Raw genomic sequence first — 20,932 nt, forward strand, 5'->3', positions numbered from 1 at the left:
TGTACATGTATTGCGAATTACCGGAAATTACTCAAGTAATTCCATGTAATACGTCATATAATTTTAAGTAATGCGACGGACAAATTTACATTTGAGTTCAACTATAGAAGACGTACTTACAGATGAAAGATCATTATTTTGAATTTTTTTTCTTTTATTTATTGGCCCTTAGGTTAGCACTCCTTTTATTTAGTTCTTTTTTAGTTTTAAATGACATTTCTCTGGATATTCCTCTTACTCGTAATAATCTATCTGTAGACAATCGGCCGCATTTTGTATCACAAAACCAACATAATGTCGATTTTAATTTATTTCGTTAAATTTAAAAAATTATCTTTTTTTTGCGCTTGTTATCTATTTATCTAAAATATTGATAAATAATCATAAATTTGACTTTCAAAGAATTATTCACGCGTATCTAAAAGACGTTCTAAAGACGTTATAACGATATTATTTTTACTTTTCCTTTAAATCCCAGAAAAAATGTACATGTATTGCGACAGTGAGACATCCCTCGATTAAGATATATTAAGTAATTTAAAAATTAAAAATTTTTTTTTGTATGAGAAAAAATAACTATTGAAATGATAACTTTGCTCCGATTTCGTTTCCAATTTTATCTTATAAATATGACGGAACGAGCTGTCATGTAAAATCGATGCAATCAAGCAATCAAGAAGACAAAGGCATATTAGTATCACAGATATTTTTAAGATACGTGTAATCTTTTTCCAAACAAAACAATATCTTTCATCGAGAGAAATCTTCGTGATCGGAAAGGATTTCTTCAGATGCTTTAGTTTACAGAAGAAAGTTCTTTAGGATGCTTTCAGATCGCGGTGCGTGTGTCACGTGACTGTACCATGATCCTTTTCAGCAGGCATCCTTACAGCATGACGATATACGTTGACAGAATCGACGGGTAATTGCACGCTATATACTGTCGCGAACTTTATAATAAAGCCTTATTATTAACGATCGCCCGCGGCAGATCGCGTCGAGATGCGACGGTTTCATACGCTGCGAGAAGTCCTCCTTTCAGACCGCGCGCCTGGCCGCGCGGTACCTTTATCGCCCTTTTGAAAGAATATCGAGTACTCCATTGGAGGCGACGTGAAAAGGAGAGTTTGGGGGCCCCTAAAAAAAACCTGAATTGGTCCACCGCCGCTATACTAATCGCGGTAGCTCCCGGTACGTTGACATTATGACGTTGGAAAAGGAGAATTTAGCAGCACAATAGAATTGTTTAATTAACCAAGTTTAATTAATAAATTTCTCATGACAATATAAAAGGATAATTTTTTAAAATAAAATATAAAAAAACGAAAACTGTCCATTCGATCATATCTATAACATTTAAAAATAATATGTCAATAAGCCACACTTCCGGATAAATAAGAAAAATATATCTTCGATAAATATGATAATCTATGATTCGTGTGATTCTTGATAACGCGATAAATATTTATAAAAGCTGACTCATCCGAATTCAGTCAGTCCCACATTTACACAGGTCAGAGAAGAATTAAACGAACGATACGTTTTCTTATATTTGAGCGCAAAACTAAGTAGACGATAAACAATGAAGGGTAAGTGGTGAAAAAATGCTTAATACATTTATAAAATAAGATTATATTAATGTGTTAAACAAATTACACATCGCAAGAAGAAAAAGTTTTTTTATCGATTTAAATTTATATAAATAATTGACACATTTTGCTATTAACAAAAGTCCATTAAATCGCGATTCGATTATATATCGCAATTGACAGCTCAGAAATAATTTTTGGCAGAAATGTACATAATCGTCTTGTTGTCATTTTGGACCGTTGGGAGCTGGGCCGATTGGGAGTTACAATGTCCTGTTACAAAATGCCCATATTCAGAGAAATATGCAACCAACCTGCCGCATGAGAACGACTGCACGAAATTCTATAAGTGCAATGAGGGTGTTCCGGTATTGCAAGATTGTCTCTGATGATTCCGGGTAACCAGGAAAAAAGACTGCATTACAATAAACGCTTACAAGTTTGCGATTGGCCGTGGCAGGCTGGTTGTGAAACATGTACGAAGGTCATAAATAACAAATGCCCGCAGGCAGATAAGATAACCACTCCAAATGACGATTGCACTTCGTATATCGACTGCGAAGATCGTAAGACAAAATCTTGTCCTAAGGATGCATGCTTTAGCCGCACGTGTCAAGCTTGTGTTTCGAATCGAGCGGACGGGCAATGCAAATTGAATAGAAGAAAACTCTTCCCGTTACGTATAGAAGGCAATCTAAAGGAACACGAATCTAACTATAATTCGTATTATAAATGTAGAAATGGCAATTGGATGAGGGAGGACTGTTCAGACAGCGGTCTTTGTTGGAATCCCAGTACTAACTTATGCGATCTTTGTTATAATCCCAAAACTTTCAGATGCAAAGAATGAAAGCACAATGACGGCAATTACGATAAACCATCTTCTTCTATTAAAATATGCGTCTTGCATAAAAATGAGATATGAAAGTTTTAATTGATTCGAGAATTAATCTTAAATATAGAAATAACAAGAAATGATCAAGAAAATGTGCGAAACTACAAAGAGAGAGACAGATTAAGGATAAATTCGAGTCGAATTATTAAACGCGTCTTATAGCTCTACTTGAACTTAAAATAAATGATAGATAGAAAAAAAAGGACTTTGAAATGATTTTATCTTTAAACGATTTGTATAGGAGCAACAATAATTTCAAAATTGACAACATATGTATTAAAAATTGGATTTTTGAATAAAGTTTACACGTGTCAAATTTAATACGAGAAATGTTATATAATTGTTGTAGTATAATTAATAAATTTCTTACAAAAGAATAATTGTTTAAAATAAAATATAACATTAATACGCGCAACATCTCTATCTCTCTCTCTCTCTCTCCCCTTCCCCTTCCCCCCCCCCGCCCCTCCCTCCAAAGATTATAATCGTTGGAAGATACTATTAATTGTAGTTTTTTTCTAAATTAATGTTGGTATGTTATAGTTAAATATCATATAAATATAATAGTTAATATATATGCAAATGAAACGTACAAATATAAATGTTAACGCTCAGAATTAAACTGTACAAGTCGCTGCAGAATACGTAAGATTATGATTGAGAATATTATATATAATAAAAGACAAGAGTTTTTCATATCGGGAAATTTAGAATCACAAGTATCACAACACGCGCATCTTTTCGAAGAAAAGATTCTTGAGAATCTTGAGGAAAATTTATATTCCCTTCCTCTTCTTTCAGTCGGTTTTCATCGTTCTTTCCTCTATTGCGGGTAGATATCTCGTGTTCTTTACGGTTTTTTTGAACGGCGACAATATTAGTAACAGTATGCAATTTCAAAGCGCATAGTTTGACGTATCATTGTCCTTAAATGGTGCAAACTGGATCAACGGATGACCCATTTCTATAAGGCGCTGGTCCATGTTGCTTCTGGCGTGTATCCTTTTCTATCTCGAAAGAAAAGTCAAAGCTTCTGAAAAGCTTCCGAACCTTTGTAGGACACACTGAGTTTACAAGAGGCAGTGAAAGCAACCCCCTAGCGTTCTGAAGGGCGTGTAACGGGACGTTTATAGGGCCAAATCTAAAGCTAATATTCTTCTGCTGATTTATGCGCGAGGGCGGTTACACGCCTTAAACGTTTGTCCGTGAGATTGTGACAAATTGACACTTACGATTGAAAAACCGAATTTTCTATGAAGAAAAAGTGAAACGGCGACACGATTGGTCGAACACATAGTTGGAAGAAACGATTTGTATTAAAGCGACAGGAGGTTGTCAACTTGCGGTTTATGACGAAATGGGCAAATTAGTTACGCGATATTTATGGATTCCTTTCTGATTCTTATCTGATTAATTTATTTATCATTACATTTGATGATTTGGAATTTAATCTGTCTTATATTAATTTATAATCTCTTCATCGGTTTTTTGCGAAAGATAAAAAAAACATGGAACATCATTATCAAAATACTTAACGTTGTAAATTAGAGAGAAAATATAGATTGAAACAAATTATTTTATTTAAATAGAATTTAATTCCAATTTCGTGATCAAAGAATTCATAGATAAAATTTCCAAAACTTGTTTATTAGATTCTTGTATCTTCAATTATATGCACATCTACAATATATATTTTCTATAATTACAGCGAGAAAATATAAATTTATCTGCGATGTATATCTTGCAGATAAGCGCATTACTCATATCCGGGTAAAAATGTGAAAATATTGATAGCTTCTTTTATCGCTATGCATCATGACGTCAAAAATTATTAAATGTATTCCAAAAATAAAGATATTACACTCTTCAACTTTTATTATAGCGCTTTGTTCTATTATTTCGCGCTGATTAGCCTTCTTCAGTTTGGGGGGGGGGGGGGGGACCGCAGACCCGGCACCATCGAAAGGCAGCGGTCGTTATAACTTCCCGATGTCGCACGGCGCGATAAAAAAGCGTGAAAGGAAGCGAGACGATGGCGAAGAAGCGGGACCAGCGCTACTTTGATCGAGTCACAAAGAGCCCCGGTCTCGTCACCGGTTGAATAGCCTCGGCTAGAAGGAGGAGTTGGATTAGGTTAGGCAAAGTTACGAGGGTGGAGGGTCCCCGGAACAGCACGGACGGCGTCTTGAATGGGGCACGTGCTACCATCGTCGTTGGTCCTTGGGCCTTTCGTCTGGCGATCTGTCTTTCCCCCCCTGTTTGTCTATTTTGCTCGTCTGTCCGTCCATCCATTCGTCCATCCGATCCGTCTAAAGATGGATCTAGGATCTAAGACCAGAGAACTCCTCGACGTTTCTTTTGGCTCGTTCCGCCAGCTGCTCCGCCGAAGTTGCAGATATTTCTCCGCGGCACGTGTACAGATCTTTTTATATATGTATACATATATAAATCGGGCCCATCTTCAATGACCATGATGAATAATGCGCAGCGACTTTATTTTCTGATTATGCCGTGACCTGACTTATTTTTAATTCGAGCAACTTGAAATGCATAAAGAATCGATAGTGTATTGTATAATTGGTTTTGTATAATAAATGTTGTTCGATAAGAACAAAAATATATATAAAAGTTTAGAGAAAAATAAAAAAATATAAATTTTGCTTTCACTTTATTTTATTAAAATAATTTATCAAACGACTTAATGAAAGATGTAAATCAAGATAGTTGAATAAGTTAGTGATTTTATTTATCTTACAATTAATATCTTATCTTATATTATTTGTCTCCATTTAAGTTCTTATCATTACGTTAAAAGTTCAACCATATATGCAAAAGCATATTAGTATATTATATTTTAATATAAGTATATTATAAGTATATGATATTTTATTGTAATATATTTTTAAAAATTTTATTTCTTTTATCGTCTCTATATTTAAAGCTTGCAAATCCTTCATTTTAATTACGCGGATATAATTTATCATAACAATAAGACGTGTTGTCTCATTGAACAGTCGCGGAATCGCTCAAAAAGTTTATTATACGAGAGAAATGAGTCACATGAAAATGCTGCAAATGTATATATATAAGTATAGAAAGCTTATATATCTACGGCCCCTAGTTGCTATGCTACCGGTACGTACAAGGTTACGATGTCGTACATTGGAATTTCCTTGCTTTAAGCTGACAGAAATCAGGATCGCGATCCTGAATAGATACTTTTGTTTGTCATGACGTTCCACGACAACCGCTTAGATACAATAAATCCGCCGATAACCAATTGCCGATATCATTTAACATTTATATCTTCTTGTTAGCTTAATTGTAAATATTTTTAATATTGTCTTAACTTTATATTTTCATTTTTTTTTATTTTTATATTTTTTATATATATTATAAAGCAAATTAAAAATAGAGTTAGTTTTTCAATATAATTTATTATTAAAAACTCAATGAATTTATTGTATATATTTACTGTAAACAGGTTGAATGCAATCATAGTGATCACACTCTAAATTTAATAATATAGTTGGAATAATTATAGCATTCCGAAGAGTATGTAACGGAACGTTTATAGGACCAAACCTAAAGCAAAGACGTTTCATAGAACGGTCACACGGAATCACTCGGAAAGTCTGTTATGCGAGAGAAAAGAGTCGCATGAAAATGCTCGCGTGCCGGGAACGCAAATGCGTGCGCGCTACGCATCTGTCTCCTCTAGGGCAGACGTACACACGCATATGATCTCGACATGAAACATATTTATTCGTATGACGTGGCGCGTAATCCAGTTCGTAAGGCTTACGTACATATGTGCATGCGTGCGTACAAGTACGGGCACGTGTACAAGTACCGGAGTTATATAGTGTGATATATAATGCACATATATATATGCAATAAGGCCTGTACATCCATAGCTCCTAGTTGCTATGCTAATAGTACGTGCAAGGGTTACGGTGTCGCGCATTGGTATTTCCTTCCTATAAGCTGACATACTGTCGACAGAAATCGCGATTCTGAATAGATACTTTCGTTTGTCACGACGTTCTACGACAGCCGCTTAGATGCAATAAATCCGCCGATAACAAATTGCCGTCAAGCGGCAGCCCGTTTCAATGCGATAACTGGCATCGTATCGAGATTTATGAAGGAACAGCGTTTCCACAGCAGGTCATGTTGAAATGCAGGGTGCAATTTTGTTGCTCTTAGAATTTAGAAAATAAATCAGTTTCGGATTCATCAGATTTTCTAAGTAGTGTACAGTTTGAAAAGCATTTGATTAAGAAAGCAATATAATGTCAAGTGAAAAAATGAAATAACAAATTTAACGATGAAATAATACAATATATAACCGATAGAAATATATATACGAGTTTTATATTATTCATATTTCAATCATATGGAGAATATATCTTATTTTTTTAAAGAATACATTAATTTTGAATTGTCAAATAATATGTAAACAATTTTTGAAAATTGTGATTATGAAAATAATCCTTTTTATAAATATAAAATCAATAATAGAGAAATTAGAGCTTCTCATATCGTTTGATCGATACATTATTGCAACATGCTCAATTGTTAATTATTGTTAACACGCACGATAATGTTGGAATTTCTTTACGGCATTGACATATCGCAAACTTCGTATCGAACATCGCCATCGTCATAACATCGTTAATAAATCACGAATAATAGATCCGGCAAAACAAGTCCGACTAAAACGACTTTCACTTGGTTGTATTTCGCATTTACAGTTTTGTTTATGTATCAATACGCTATGACGCGACGAAAGGAATAACAAATCAATCGATGGTGAAATTTCTTCGAGAATTATGACGCGCGTATGTCTCAAAGAATTTTATTAATTGTGCATTGTGTTCCTAGTTCCCTTTTCAAATCAAGTTCATTTATTATTGAATAAATATATCATATATAAATAAAATAAAATAATATATTCTGTTCTCGTCAGTTGTCACAATAAATAACGATGCAATAATAACATTTTGATATTATTCAGTACCAAATAAGAGGCATCGGTATCATTTAATATTTATATCTTATTTTTGTTAGCTTAATTCTAAATATTTAATATTGTCTTTTTTATATTTTTATTTTCTTTCATATATATTATGAGAAAAATTAAAAATGGAATTAGCTTTCCAACATAACTTATTGTTGAAAGCTTAATGAATTTATTGTGTATATTTATTTTAAACAGATCGATTGATTGCAATCATAGTGATTACACTCTAAATTTAATAATATAGTTTGGGTAGTTAATACATGATATACTTTAATTATGCGAATTTAACAAGGATCCTGAACAATTGTGAAGTAACAAAATGTTCAGGGCACTCATGCGAGTTTATATACTCGTGTACGTTCGTATACATACATACATACAACTTCGAACGTTAAGATGTTTCTTCTCGTGTTACTGAATCCATAATATAGCAAGTAATATTGTCGGCGGAACAACTGATTACTTGTTATGCCATCATAATATTGGATCAGGATTTTGATATCATTAAGCCCATAATTTCTCGATGAAAAATTTGTCACGTTGATCATATCTTGCTGTATTTTGACGTCATTATGTGTCTAGTTGTCGATGCGCAGTGATATCCTGTTGAACTCGCAGGATTAGCCTATTACATTCGCTCATCTTATTTGGATATATGTAAAAAAATTTTATTTATATTAATCATCTGTTTTTTCATCGATATCGTATACAGCGGATTTCTGATAATAGCTTCTTTGATAATATCGCGAGCAAAGGCCGATTTAGATATCACATTGAACTTCAAGGCTTGGGGCTGATAACACGCAAAAGACTATCTCAAATTCAAAAATTTACGAATGCATAAATCGCAATTCAATGTAATGTATCAAGAAATCATCAAATGATAAAATGTTTTATGGATTTCATTTCTTATCGAATTGAAAATCATACTAAAAGTTTCCTTTGCACTTTATTAATTTATTATGTATTTTTTATCAATAATATATATATATATATATGCAATATTCGGTTGAAGTAAGATTTAAAGATAAAACGAAGTGTAATCATAATTTTTTACAACTCTTTGCATCATATTTTCTAAAATATCAATTCACGACCGACGAAAATTTTTCATACGTATATGATCACGTATTCTGATGAGGTTCCTTTTGCAAAATAATATGCCAATAATCCATTCTTCCGGATTATAAGGAAAACATTTCTTCGATATGTTATCCTGGGAGATAGATATCTGTGTCGAATAAATAATCTGTATCGTCGGTAATCCATGTATATTTCGTGATAACGATGAATACAATATTATAAAAGCCGACTCACTTCAATTCACTCAGTCGCACATTTAAACGGATCAGAGAGGTGTTAACGAAACGAACGATACGTTTTCTTCTCTTTGAGCGCAAAGTTGAATAGACGATAGGCAATGAAGGGTAAGTGCTGAAACTGTTCTTAACAAATTTTTAAAATAACATTATATTAATGTTAAACGATCAATATATGCTTGTATTACACATCTCGTACAAAGTTTTTTTATCAATTTAGATTTATATAAATAATTGACACATTCTGCTATTAACAAAAGTCCATTAAACCGCGATTCGATTATATATCGCAATTGACAGCTTAGAAATAATTTTTGGCAGAAATGTACATAATCGTCTTGTTGTCATCTTGGACTGTTGGGAGCTGGGCCGATTGGGAATTACAATGTCCTGTTACAATATGCCCATATCCAGAGAAATATGCAACCAACCTGCCGCATGAGAACGACTGCACGAAATTCTATAAGTGCGATTGGGGTGTTCCGGTATTGCAAGATTGTCCTCTGATGAAATCGGGTAACCAAGAAAAAAGACTGCATTACAATAGACGCTTACAAGTTTGCGATTGGCCATGGCAGGCTGGTTGCGAAAATTGTACAGAGGCAAGTGTCGATGACAACTGCCCGCCACCAGACAAGATATCCGATCCAAAAGATGACTGCAATTACATCGATTGCAATGGTTATATAAAACACACTTGTGATAAGAATAGATGCTTTAGTCGGACGTGTCAAGATTGCGTTGAGGATCGAGCGGACGGGAAATGCAAGTCAATATCGCGTTGCAAGGAGGGCCGTCGAAAACCACATCCCGGTTGTGATTGCACTGTATATTATGAATGTATAAATGAAGTATGGATAATCCAGGAATGTAAAGGCGGTTTACATTTTAATCCCGATTCTGAGGAGTGCGAAGCAGCGGACAAGGCTGGATGCGTGAAGTTGCTCTTACAATAATAGAGAATAGATACTGATTCGCTCCTACGTTTCGCACGATGGATCTATCAAACGCGTTGCGAGATTAAATCGAAAAGCAATTGCTGCATTCTTGGTGCTGAGGTAACAAATTACTGTTTAAAATAAAACATTTCGTGTAAAAATGAGACGTGCAAATTTTGAGTGATTCGAAAATTTATCTTAAATGTAGAATTAAAAAGAAATAATCAAGATTGAGAATTATAAGAAAGAGATTAAGGATAAACTCGCGTCGAATTATTAAACGTATTTTATAGCTCCACTTAGACTTAAAATAAATGATAGATAGAAAAAACGCTTTGAAATGATTTTATCTTAAAAAATATATAAAAATTATTAAAACATACACACACACACACACACATATATATATATAGTAGCAAGTATAAACGGAATATATAAATAATCCCGTTTCTCTGTCCTCCAATCTTGTTCATATTAATGTAATATAAAGATATAAATGTCTATGTAAAAGATGTATTATACGAGAGAGATGAAGAAGGAGAGAAAGAGGTTAAAAGGTGATTTCCGCGCATTGCAAAGCGAAGCAATGGTCTATTTTCTTTCTCCCAGAGCTATTTGTACTGACGTGCTTTTACGCGCTACTGCTTGTATCAGATGCAATCAATTTCTACTGCGAAAGAATGAGCGGATTGCATGTCGGCTATCCGCGTTACTACCTGTAACATACGATGTAACGCGAATTATGTAAGTACCGAATCGAGCGTGTGTTATAACACAGCATACGCGCGCCTGTTCCTATTGTATGACAGCGTGTCTATATTATATAGTGTGTATCCGTATGTAATGTGCACCTCTCACTTCTTTTCCGTCTATTCCGCATACTCGTGCGTGATTTATACGGTTCTCTGTCTTTCTGCGATAACTTACGGCAGAAAACTTTTTGCGGATGTTCGCGTTTACAGGTATAGCGTATCTACAATATTTCTTTTCCGCTTACAATTAGACAAACTACGTGTTTTTAAAAGTCTTTCAGAAATTTTCGTGAATGATCATGAAACATAGAATATCGACAAATACATGATAAATCTCTCTTTTTTTACATCAAGTTTATAAATAATATTACAATATAGTCTAGTGCATATATATATATATATATATAATTAAATTTTTCTTAACTAGTGCGAAGTCTCGGGTAATATTTTATCCTGAATTCCGAAGAAAGGCTTTGTTTATATGCGCGGTAAACGCGCGCCTCGCTTTTCGAGAGAATTGTTTGTTTTACATCGCTATGGGAGATATGAGGTAGGAAAAAAGCGCGGGCAGTATAGTTTTACGACAAAACGCGTAACGGCGGTACTTTTAAAAATAATTGCTGTCCCGATGGCAATGATTAATGCTATTGCCGGAATTAATTATTGCGGCGCGGTAGCTTATTAGATATTTTTATTGGCGCTCGTTAAACGCGCGAGCGAAGGAGCACCGATATATATATATATATGTACTTGCATTCTTCTCTCTCTCCCTCTCTATCGGTCATATTCTCTCCCCGTAAATGATATCATTCCAAGATTTATTCTTGCCGAATGCGCGTTTGTTCGAGAAGACGCTCATAAAGTTAAACGCACGTTTATCGTTTCCTCGCTGACAGCTTTACGTCGAGCCTGGTTGTTGCTGAGTCGGAACTGACATCCGATTGACGTATGCAAATCAAAACGGTGAACAAAGGAGCGATTCAGTTATTGTCAAAACATGGCGGAGAAAAAAAGATTAATAAATGTACTTTTATGATGCAAAAGATAACGGAATGCCTGATATCAATGTTACGGGATAAGGCAAACTACCGTTTCTCTTTAATGATTTGGTTGTTGTACCAAAAACTGATGTACCTTACTCCCCTGTCATCTCAAAACAATTAGTAGACTAACTTTCGTGACATCTCCGGCCGATAATCTCTGGCGATACGGATGCCCAAGTGTTTTATAAATTTTATCAGAAATTCTTTATTCTTTTCTATTAATATATAATGAAACTCGGAAAAATATCAAATAGTAATCCTAAAGTAATTACAACACATACACATATACATATAAATAGAATAAATTTGGGTCAAAATGATTATATCGATAATATTAATGTCTTGCATTTTTAAATGGCATTAAATGAATGTAAATGGATGGATGCCCTTAATTGTGGCATCAATTTTTCATTCGCTAATTATTTAGAATTATTTTAAATTTTTCTGTATATATAGTATATATTTATTATTAAGAAAATTGTAGAGTTTTAATTAAAATATGTTTAAAATATCGAAATATGTTAATAACGTGTAAATATTGTGGGGAATGACTTGTAATTTTTTCCAATATATAAATATAATTCTTTCGCGACTCTTAGTTTATAACATAATTATAGATACGATTGAAACTAGATTTAATGATCGCGTCGATTCGAAAGAATTTTCAAGGAAGTATTATTATATACGACAATCTCTCACCTCTTGTACAGATGGCAGCGTGAATCCGTTTGTCGACGGTCGTTCAATGATGGCGATGATGGAGAGCACTTTTCAATGCCAATACACTTCAGTCAACACCTTGTAGTTTCCATTTCGGATTCATATGATGCGTTTATGTTTTACACTTTTCGAATCTCGCATTTCAAACAAGCCAACTTTCGTTTCTACGAAAAAGAAAGCGGTGTAATCAGGAGCTGATTGGTAACGTTTCGTTTCCTTTATTGTCAAGTCTTTGACTCTGTGTCTTTCTTAAATCACCCATCAACTTGAACCACAGTCATATTCATAGTTTGTGTGGGAGAAGAGGAAGATACAGAGAGATATTTTTGACAATGTAAGCGCTATCACAGTGTGTGAAATATGCATATTTGAAGATATATTCGAGAATCTAGTGCTAAGGATCTTGTTTATACTCCGCTCGGTATATTCACGGTCGTCGTGAATTTATCATGGAAATATGACTATTCCGTAAACAGACGAATTCCAGGAAATTTCGAATGAGAATTATAACCGTCGATTCTCTCTCAATATTGTTTCTGTTGTGTCGAAAATCAAATGGTGATAACACGAAATTTCTCGATATCTTAAGCTATCGAGAATTCTTTCTAAAGATTACGTTCTCGTATATATATATATGATAATCTTCTATCATGAAGCTTATGATCGGAAACTTTTCTTCCTCTTTGACGAATCTCCTTTTAAAGATGTGACTGATCCAATTGTGCCGAATCTTTCTAAGACACGTGATAGTCGCTCCAAGGATTCTGAACAGGACACTGCGCTTCGAGGCGCGATCTTCACGTGGGATACACGAAAATGACCGAGATCAAAGGTATATACGCCGCAACAAATAAGAGGGAGAGAGCGAGAGAAAGAGTGAGGGTGGAGTGGGAGGGATGGAGAGTGACGAAGGAGAGGAAGAGAGGGTCAAGCGCGATGACGATGATGGTGTAACACCGTGCGTAGTAGCGGACAGTCGGCGACTAAGGCCCCTGAGGAGAAGTCACCTCTCTCTTCTTCGTCTCTTCTCTCTTTCGAGAGATCTCTCTCTCCACTACACGCGTGGCTGCCAACACACCGCCGCGCGCGCGCATGCATCTCCGACACGTACGGCAGTCCCCTTCTTCATCCCCCCAACCGCGCAGACCACCCCCTCTTTCACTCTTTCTCTTTCTTGCACGACGATCAGGCCGTGTCTTCCATCAGAATGAACGCGCCGCCAACTGCAGCAAAACTACTTGCAGACACACATATACGGACGCTTACGAATGTGTTGATACATCCGATTCGCGGCAGCAGTAGTGTTGGTGTTGTATGTATCGATAGGGTGAGGAGTGGGAGATGGGACACGCGACACAAGTCTTAGTAGGGGGAGAGAGGGTCAGACGAAAGTGGGGGTACGCGCAGTCCCCTCTCGTTCCTCCGGGGCCCCTCTCTCTTATGGGGCACCCTCTCCTTTCTCTTCACATCGGGCATCTTGCGCGCGTTCCCCCTTTTTATTCTACACGATTCTCCCTGGCTGGCCAGCCTCTCATTCGCGTCGTATCTACCTCTCCGACTCTCCTTCGATTGATACCTCGATTTCTCGTATAGTTCGCGAAAAATTTTTTTTTTGTATTTCTTCAAACACGTGTTTATTTTGGAAATGTCTCACGGTGCATAGATATGGCTTTATGCAGACCTCACATGTCTGATAAATTAATAACGTTGCGACTGGTAACATTTGACCATTTGCATATGAATGATCAGATGCATTGCATCATTTCGATTTGTTAATTAAATAATTGCTTAAAATTTATGATGGAATATGATTTTTCGATACAAGAGAGAGAATGATTTCTTTAACAAATATAGAATACATTGCAAAGAAGATTTTTACATGATTGATTTGTGATGAAATGTCTATCGTACATATAATTATATATATAGACAGTGATTTCATTTTTATATTATTTATTGTAGCGTGTATAATGTTGAAAGGATAAATATGGTAAAGTATAACATATCTCATCGATAAGACTCTTATGCGGATAATAATGTTAGCACTCTCATTACAAAACTATCGAGTTTTGCCGATAATGATATAATAGTTTAGCTACTAACTAATTTTACATTCAATTGTACTCACCACTTTAAAATTCCGTTCTTCATTTACATATGTAGGATGTATCACCTCCACCATTGTAGAAAATTTTCATATAAATCGTAATTTGGCAATTTTTCCGGGACACGACATGCATTTCATAATATATCAAAACATTAACAAAAAGGATAACTCTCTCGTGATTATTTTTATAATTACTTCAAAAATATAAACATACGAAATTTTTGCATAATATTACACACCGGTAAAAACCTAAATTTTCCTGCATATATAGTAAATTGATATTTATTATTAATATATTTATTAAGAATTATGTTAGTTGATGTAATTATTAGAAGGATGTTAATTGCAGGAAGAGAGCGAGAGAGAGAGAGAGAGAGCTATCTCCTCATTCACACCCGAACAACTCGCCGACGCGTCTCGTGCCTAGATTGAAAAACAAACCCACGCGTGTCAATGAACGAGAGACGACTAAGCGGCGACGACAATTTTCGTCGTCGACGATCTCTCCGGGTTGCAAAATTCACCTCCCCCCTGTCGTTCCCCTTCTCCGACGAAGGATAGCAAGCCTTCTCTCCCTCTTGGTTCCCACGCCGCGTCCCGCAATTCCTCCCTTCGTCCCTTCTCCTCCACCGCCTCCTCGGCACCCTCATTGCTTGGACTCCTCCCTTGGAGACGCGCCCTTCTCCGAGGGTAGAGCGTGTACTACTATGCGCCCCTCTCGGAAGTCGTCCGCTGCCGCCCCCGGTACGTCCACCGGGGGTTGAGATTTATTCGCTGTCGTGTCCCACGCTGAGCATACCGGCACATGGGGTGTAATGTAATTTCGAAGCAACTGGTGGCGAAGTCTATAGAGAATATCTCTAGATTTCATCGCGAATTATTTGCATTTAAAACTAAATTTCAAATATGCTTTAAATATTGAATTTGTTTAATGACTGTAACAGATCAAAATGATATGATCGTATATTCCTGAATTTTTTAATTTTTGTATTTAAAAAATAATTATACGAATATCTTTTTCGTATTTTGAAAATAGTTACATAAAAATTCTAATTATATCTTAAAAATACTTATTAACAAATAGTAAAATTTAGAAATTTATTCCCTTGATATATTAGCAATATTGTGAAAGAGAAGATATGAAAATCTAAGAAAAGAATCTAAATAAAACACGACATTTTTTTAAACTTTTGAGCCGGTTAACCACTCCTGATACAATGATTAATTTATGCAAGAAACTTGATGGAGGTTGTAGGAGAAGACGGAAACAAGCGCAAAGAAAGAACAAGATGTGTCAAGCGCGAAGAGAACAGGGACGAAATAAAAGTGCGACGTTATATATTCGAGCGATCAAATCTGGGCGTGAGTTCGCTGCCAGTCACAGCCGGAGCATCGATGTTTTAATTAATGTATCGATAGTGCAGCCAGCCACGAGTTTATCCGGCCTCATCTTGTTCGAGACGTACCGGGACCGGCTTTTGAAACCCACGCAGAAAGCCCGTCGATAATAATTAGGCTGATCGTAGATTTTAATAACGTCATGGTTTTTCGCGCGCGATGCGCGATTTGTTTTAATTTGAGTGCGATTGACAGTATCTACCTCCGCGATTAATAACTTCTTTGCAATTAACGATGTATATCAGAAAATTAAATATAACTTTAATAACAGATTTCTTAAATTTGATAGCTAATTTTTTTTATAAATTTTAAATAAACGAGAATATCATAAAATAACTGTATAGTTTAATGTTTAATTAATGTATTAATTGCATACATACATCGATAAGTGAGAACGATTTAAATATTTATTGCTATTGATGGTCATTAATTTTATTTCTTTCTATGAGCCTGCATCTTTCAAGCTAATTATGTATTTACAAATAAAATATATTTATCGTCATTTTTTCGAATCGTTAATCTCGAGCGTAGCGTTTTTGTATGTCTGTATTCATTTATCATGGCTAACTTAAGACAAGACAAGGGGATATGTAAAATCGAAGACTAAAATATGCTGAACGAATCATGTCGACTACATATGAATAAAACTAGATAAAGCCAGATTTATCAACTGTTTGCGTAATTTTCAGAGTGGGCGTCTCGAACGCTGCTCATTGATCGCGCCGTTCGCGTCAGCGAACTCGTTAATATGGCATTGTTTTCTGTATCAAGCACCCACCGCAAATGCAATTGATCGGAAATGAGAACATCGACAATTGGCCACAATTGTATCGATCGGGGTCAATATGATCATCGTTCGATCGGCGATTTCATTGCTCCGCGGAAGAATGACATGGATTTTATTGAAACCATTTCATGCTTTGATGCATCTGCAAGATGAAGGTCAAACTTATCTCGTGAGATATATATTGCAAAGTATACAAAAGGCAAATAGTTGTATAAAAGCATTATTAAATCTAAAGAAAAAATAAAACAATTTCAATCTTTTAATTTAGAGAAAGTTAAAGATGAAATTATAGTTACGAAGAAGACAGAATATTAAAAATTATATTTTATTAAATATTCTATAAATATGCAATCAAAATGTGTGATTTTTTGTTTATCGTTAGAAGAAAAAAAAAAGGTTAATTTTTCCTTTAATTTTCATAATCGTAAGAATATAAGTTACTCATTAGATGCGCCGAAATCAGAGGATAAAAATATTCGATAAATATATTTTGAATTCAGACGATAACACACACACACACTCTTAATCTGATCACTCGATTGAAACTTTTTCTTTGGTTCACGATATCATGCCGTCGTACGAAAGAAATATAAAATGTTTTACAACGCGTATACTCCCGAGCGCTTATTTTTAAAATACTTTCGATATATGTACGCGATTCTCGTATTATCTTGCGTGGGCGTAGCAATCCCACCGCTGATAAACGACTCTGTATTTTGCAAGTATTTGTGACATGCGATATCTGAAAACTTGTCTCTCTCGCGTAGCTTCGAAATTAAACCATTAATCACGCATGTAACCGAAGGATATAAACAATCATTAATAATGATATAATTAACGAACATTTATCATGAAGAGATAAGTTTATAAGTGGTGTGATAGACTATATATTAAAAAACTATCGATACTTGATCAAAGCTTCAGAAATATTAATAAATATAATAAATCTATTTTTATTATTTTTAACAGGATATTAATTAAACTAAATTTTAATATATTAGATATTTTAAATGTGTAAGTGTCATTATATCTTGATTTCTAATATATATATTGTAAAATGGATCTTACATATTGGTGAAAAGCTTCCTCTATACGCAGTTAATACTAATTTGCGATTACTTTGTGTGTCTAGATGCTTAGAGATGATTTTATTTTATACGAAAAATTTCATCTAATTGATTCGATTCCCCCTAGTTGTTTCTCTGAGCAAGGACGTTTATTTTTTTCGCGTTGGCGAAACGAGAAATAATGAAATACGAGGCGCGGTAAAGAACAGCAGAGTTCGAAATAATCGGCGTGGCTCAATAAAATTAATATACGGTTCTCGTCGGTTCCTTCGTCGTGTTCGTGCGCCAAGAGTCCAAGTCAAAGTCGTAGGTTCGGCGGGCTCAACGAGACACACATACGTTCGAGACACTCTTAACTAAGGGTCTACTAACTTTAAATCCGATAATGAATGTAATCAGCGGAAATAACATGGAATCTACGCTGGTCTCGGCCGGACCGCGGCCACATCCAGGTATACATTCCCTGACCACAGCGTGACTAATAATTATACTCGGTTGGGAGACCCTCATCTCTCTCTCCTACGCCGTTATCTCTCGCCGAGAGCGAAAGTGGAAGTCGACAGCCGCAAATGAAACGTAGAAACAATGATCCCGCGCATTCACGAATCCCGAGAGCGCATAAACTTTTTGGGAATGTATCGAATCAATGTCGTAAATAATGAATGCAAATTTTCTTTTTGCAACGAGGGTTATAATTTGAAGTAATCTCTTTTTCCGCTAAAAGAATATTTGTAAAGAAAATATAAAATATGGTATTTGATAGATAAATAGAGTTTAATCTTATATTTTATAATATATTATATTTTATTATATCATAGGCGGGAAAAGCATTAAATTTTCGTTATAGTTGTAAAAATAAAAATATGGTGCAACTTTATTTAATATTATTTAAAACATTTAGGAATCTAAAATTTACCGATATGACATCGTAGAATTTTAATTTAGATAAAAGTCTAAGAGAATTTTGCACATTTTATTTATTGATATAATTGTACATTCTTTTTCTTGCGAAGTCACGACGAAAGAGAATCATACCAATATAACCATGTGTCTCGTGATACAGTTTCTTACAATCTCGATTGTATTCTGCTTCGTAACGCTGACGTCAAATCGAGTATCGACTATGAATGACTTTCAATCGTACATATCGTCCGATCGACATCAATATTATACGCAATGTACACAATAGGCACGCGTGCATGAGCGAGGTACCTGTCGACCTCGCGACGCGAGCGAGCGAGCCAGCCGCGAGTAACGGTAGTCTTAATTGAATTATTGTTTCAGTTAATGTCGACATTCATCATAAGAGTTACGCATGCACGGTGTCGGAGCGAGACGAAGGAAACACGCGTCCCGCCCAAGAAGTTGCGGCTCGCTCACAAAAGCGCAGAGCATTCATCTTCTGTCGCGTATGTCACGGACCGCGACACGATGGACTCTCTCCTTTTTTTTCCTTTCTTTATGAACTCGTATAGAATGACTTTCTTACAATTTGCAAGATCTCTTGACCAACCTTTTCAGTTTAATCATCTAAAATTATATCATCAAAATTTCTACTGGACTATTTGTGTTGTTTTTGACAACTGGTCACTGTCAACTGACAATAATTATCTCTCTAACAGATTTTAAATAAATATCATCAATTATATATATAATTTACAAGAAAAGAGTTTCTACATTTTATTTCAATAAAATTATCAAGCTTTAATAATTAATATAAAGAAACGTAAAGATTTTTGCCATAAAAAGATTCAGAAATTTGACGAATAGATTGTACTGCTATAATATTATGCGTTTTCATTTAACTTTGTATTACGAATATACTTATTACTAATGAATAAAGAAAAGGCTATACGTGTACATGTATTTACGATATACGATGCAGAATCTTAATTTATTGAACGTACCATTTTATGAATATATAGAACACCGAGTCTCGTGTATCAGTCGCCCTGCAGCGATCTACATAAATATTAAAATCCGCCGTTACTTAATCTTAATTCCTATCTTTGATAATAAGTCATTTGCCAAGTGCGAATGGGAGCGTGCAGGACACCGAGCACACCGATGTAACAAATGATTAACAGACAGGCGAGCAACGTGGTTGTCGACACCGTGAATAATTATCGCGCGTGTCATATCGTCGTAGTGCAGCGTCAATTAAACGTTTCCACGTTACCGCAATTCGGTCATAGTTGCGTTTATGTGAATATTGAACAGCGATATTTCTCCGTATTCGATAAGATATATCGAATTTCGGCAGAGAATGTCGATGAATTATGATTTTGCTGTTATAGGTAAGCAATAATAAGTTCTGTGTTTATTTGCAACAATGAAATATATTAATTAATACATTTTTTATGTCTATAGCCTTTCAAAGATGGATTAATTTGATTTTTTATTTAGTTCTTTATACAATATTTTTCATCATATAAAGATTTGTAATTGATATATAAATATTCCTTTAAACTTTTGATAAAAATAATATTAATTATTATTTTTTCCAATACGAGTTTTTTCAAAATATTGTATACTTCGGATATAAATAAATACAAACTTTTTCGCGTAATTATTACATGTTACATGTGGATCTATTGACAGTGGCATTACAAAGTGGGAGGCAATTGCAAACAGACCCACGCCTCGTTGTTTAATATTTCCATCGCTTACAAATACCAGACTGCGTCGATCCGTGCGCGGTCGAATAAATGAATTTAAATCCGTAAGTTCGCCGAGTGCAGTTTTCATTGCTAGGTCCAGCTGAATTCGCTTAGCAACACGCGCGCATTTCATATTTCGGACGGTGCCGTCGTCGCGAATAATAAACGATCGATAGGTGCCGCTTTCTATTCCATTTGTATCAATATATTACGCATTAGACGTCAAAGATTTTTATTATATATGATCTATTATGACACTTTTATTACAATTTTTTATATATTGATCTATTATTTTTATACCTCTCAAATTTTCATATATAATTTTGTCATTAAACTTAGATTAAAAAATTAAATTGTCAAAGTAATTGCTCTCTTAATAAAAGTAATTTACTCTCCTAATAATATTTATTTTTAAAAATCTGGATGATTAATTAATTAGAAAATTATTTATGATACTATGTCGAACAAATAACAATAGAAATATAAATATATATATATATATATATATATATATATATATATATATATATATTTGTTTAGAATATTTTCTTTATTTTCTCCTGAACATTTGTAGGCTCTAGGTCAGCAGGAGCGACTCAGAAAGGAAACGAGAATAAGGCAGAAGAAGGAT

At 34.7% G+C, this 20,932-nt stretch overlaps 1 protein-coding gene and 1 pseudogene across 1 annotated transcript in view; one reads left to right on the top strand and one right to left on the bottom strand.

The window, feature by feature from the left end:
• Klu (klumpfuss) overlaps positions 1 to 20,932 on the bottom strand; it is a 116,817-nt gene that overhangs the window by 64,384 nt on the left and 31,501 nt on the right. The gene's annotated exons all lie outside the window — the stretch shown is intronic.
• On the top strand, positions 1,583 to 9,785 carry LOC138934882 (uncharacterized; annotated as a pseudogene).

Source organism: Polyergus mexicanus, unplaced genomic scaffold (genome assembly GCF_030449975.1).
Source record: "Polyergus mexicanus isolate NDT 795.1 unplaced genomic scaffold, iyPolMexi1.0 SCAF_7, whole genome shotgun sequence".
Taxonomy (NCBI): Eukaryota; Metazoa; Arthropoda; class Insecta; order Hymenoptera; family Formicidae; genus Polyergus; species Polyergus mexicanus.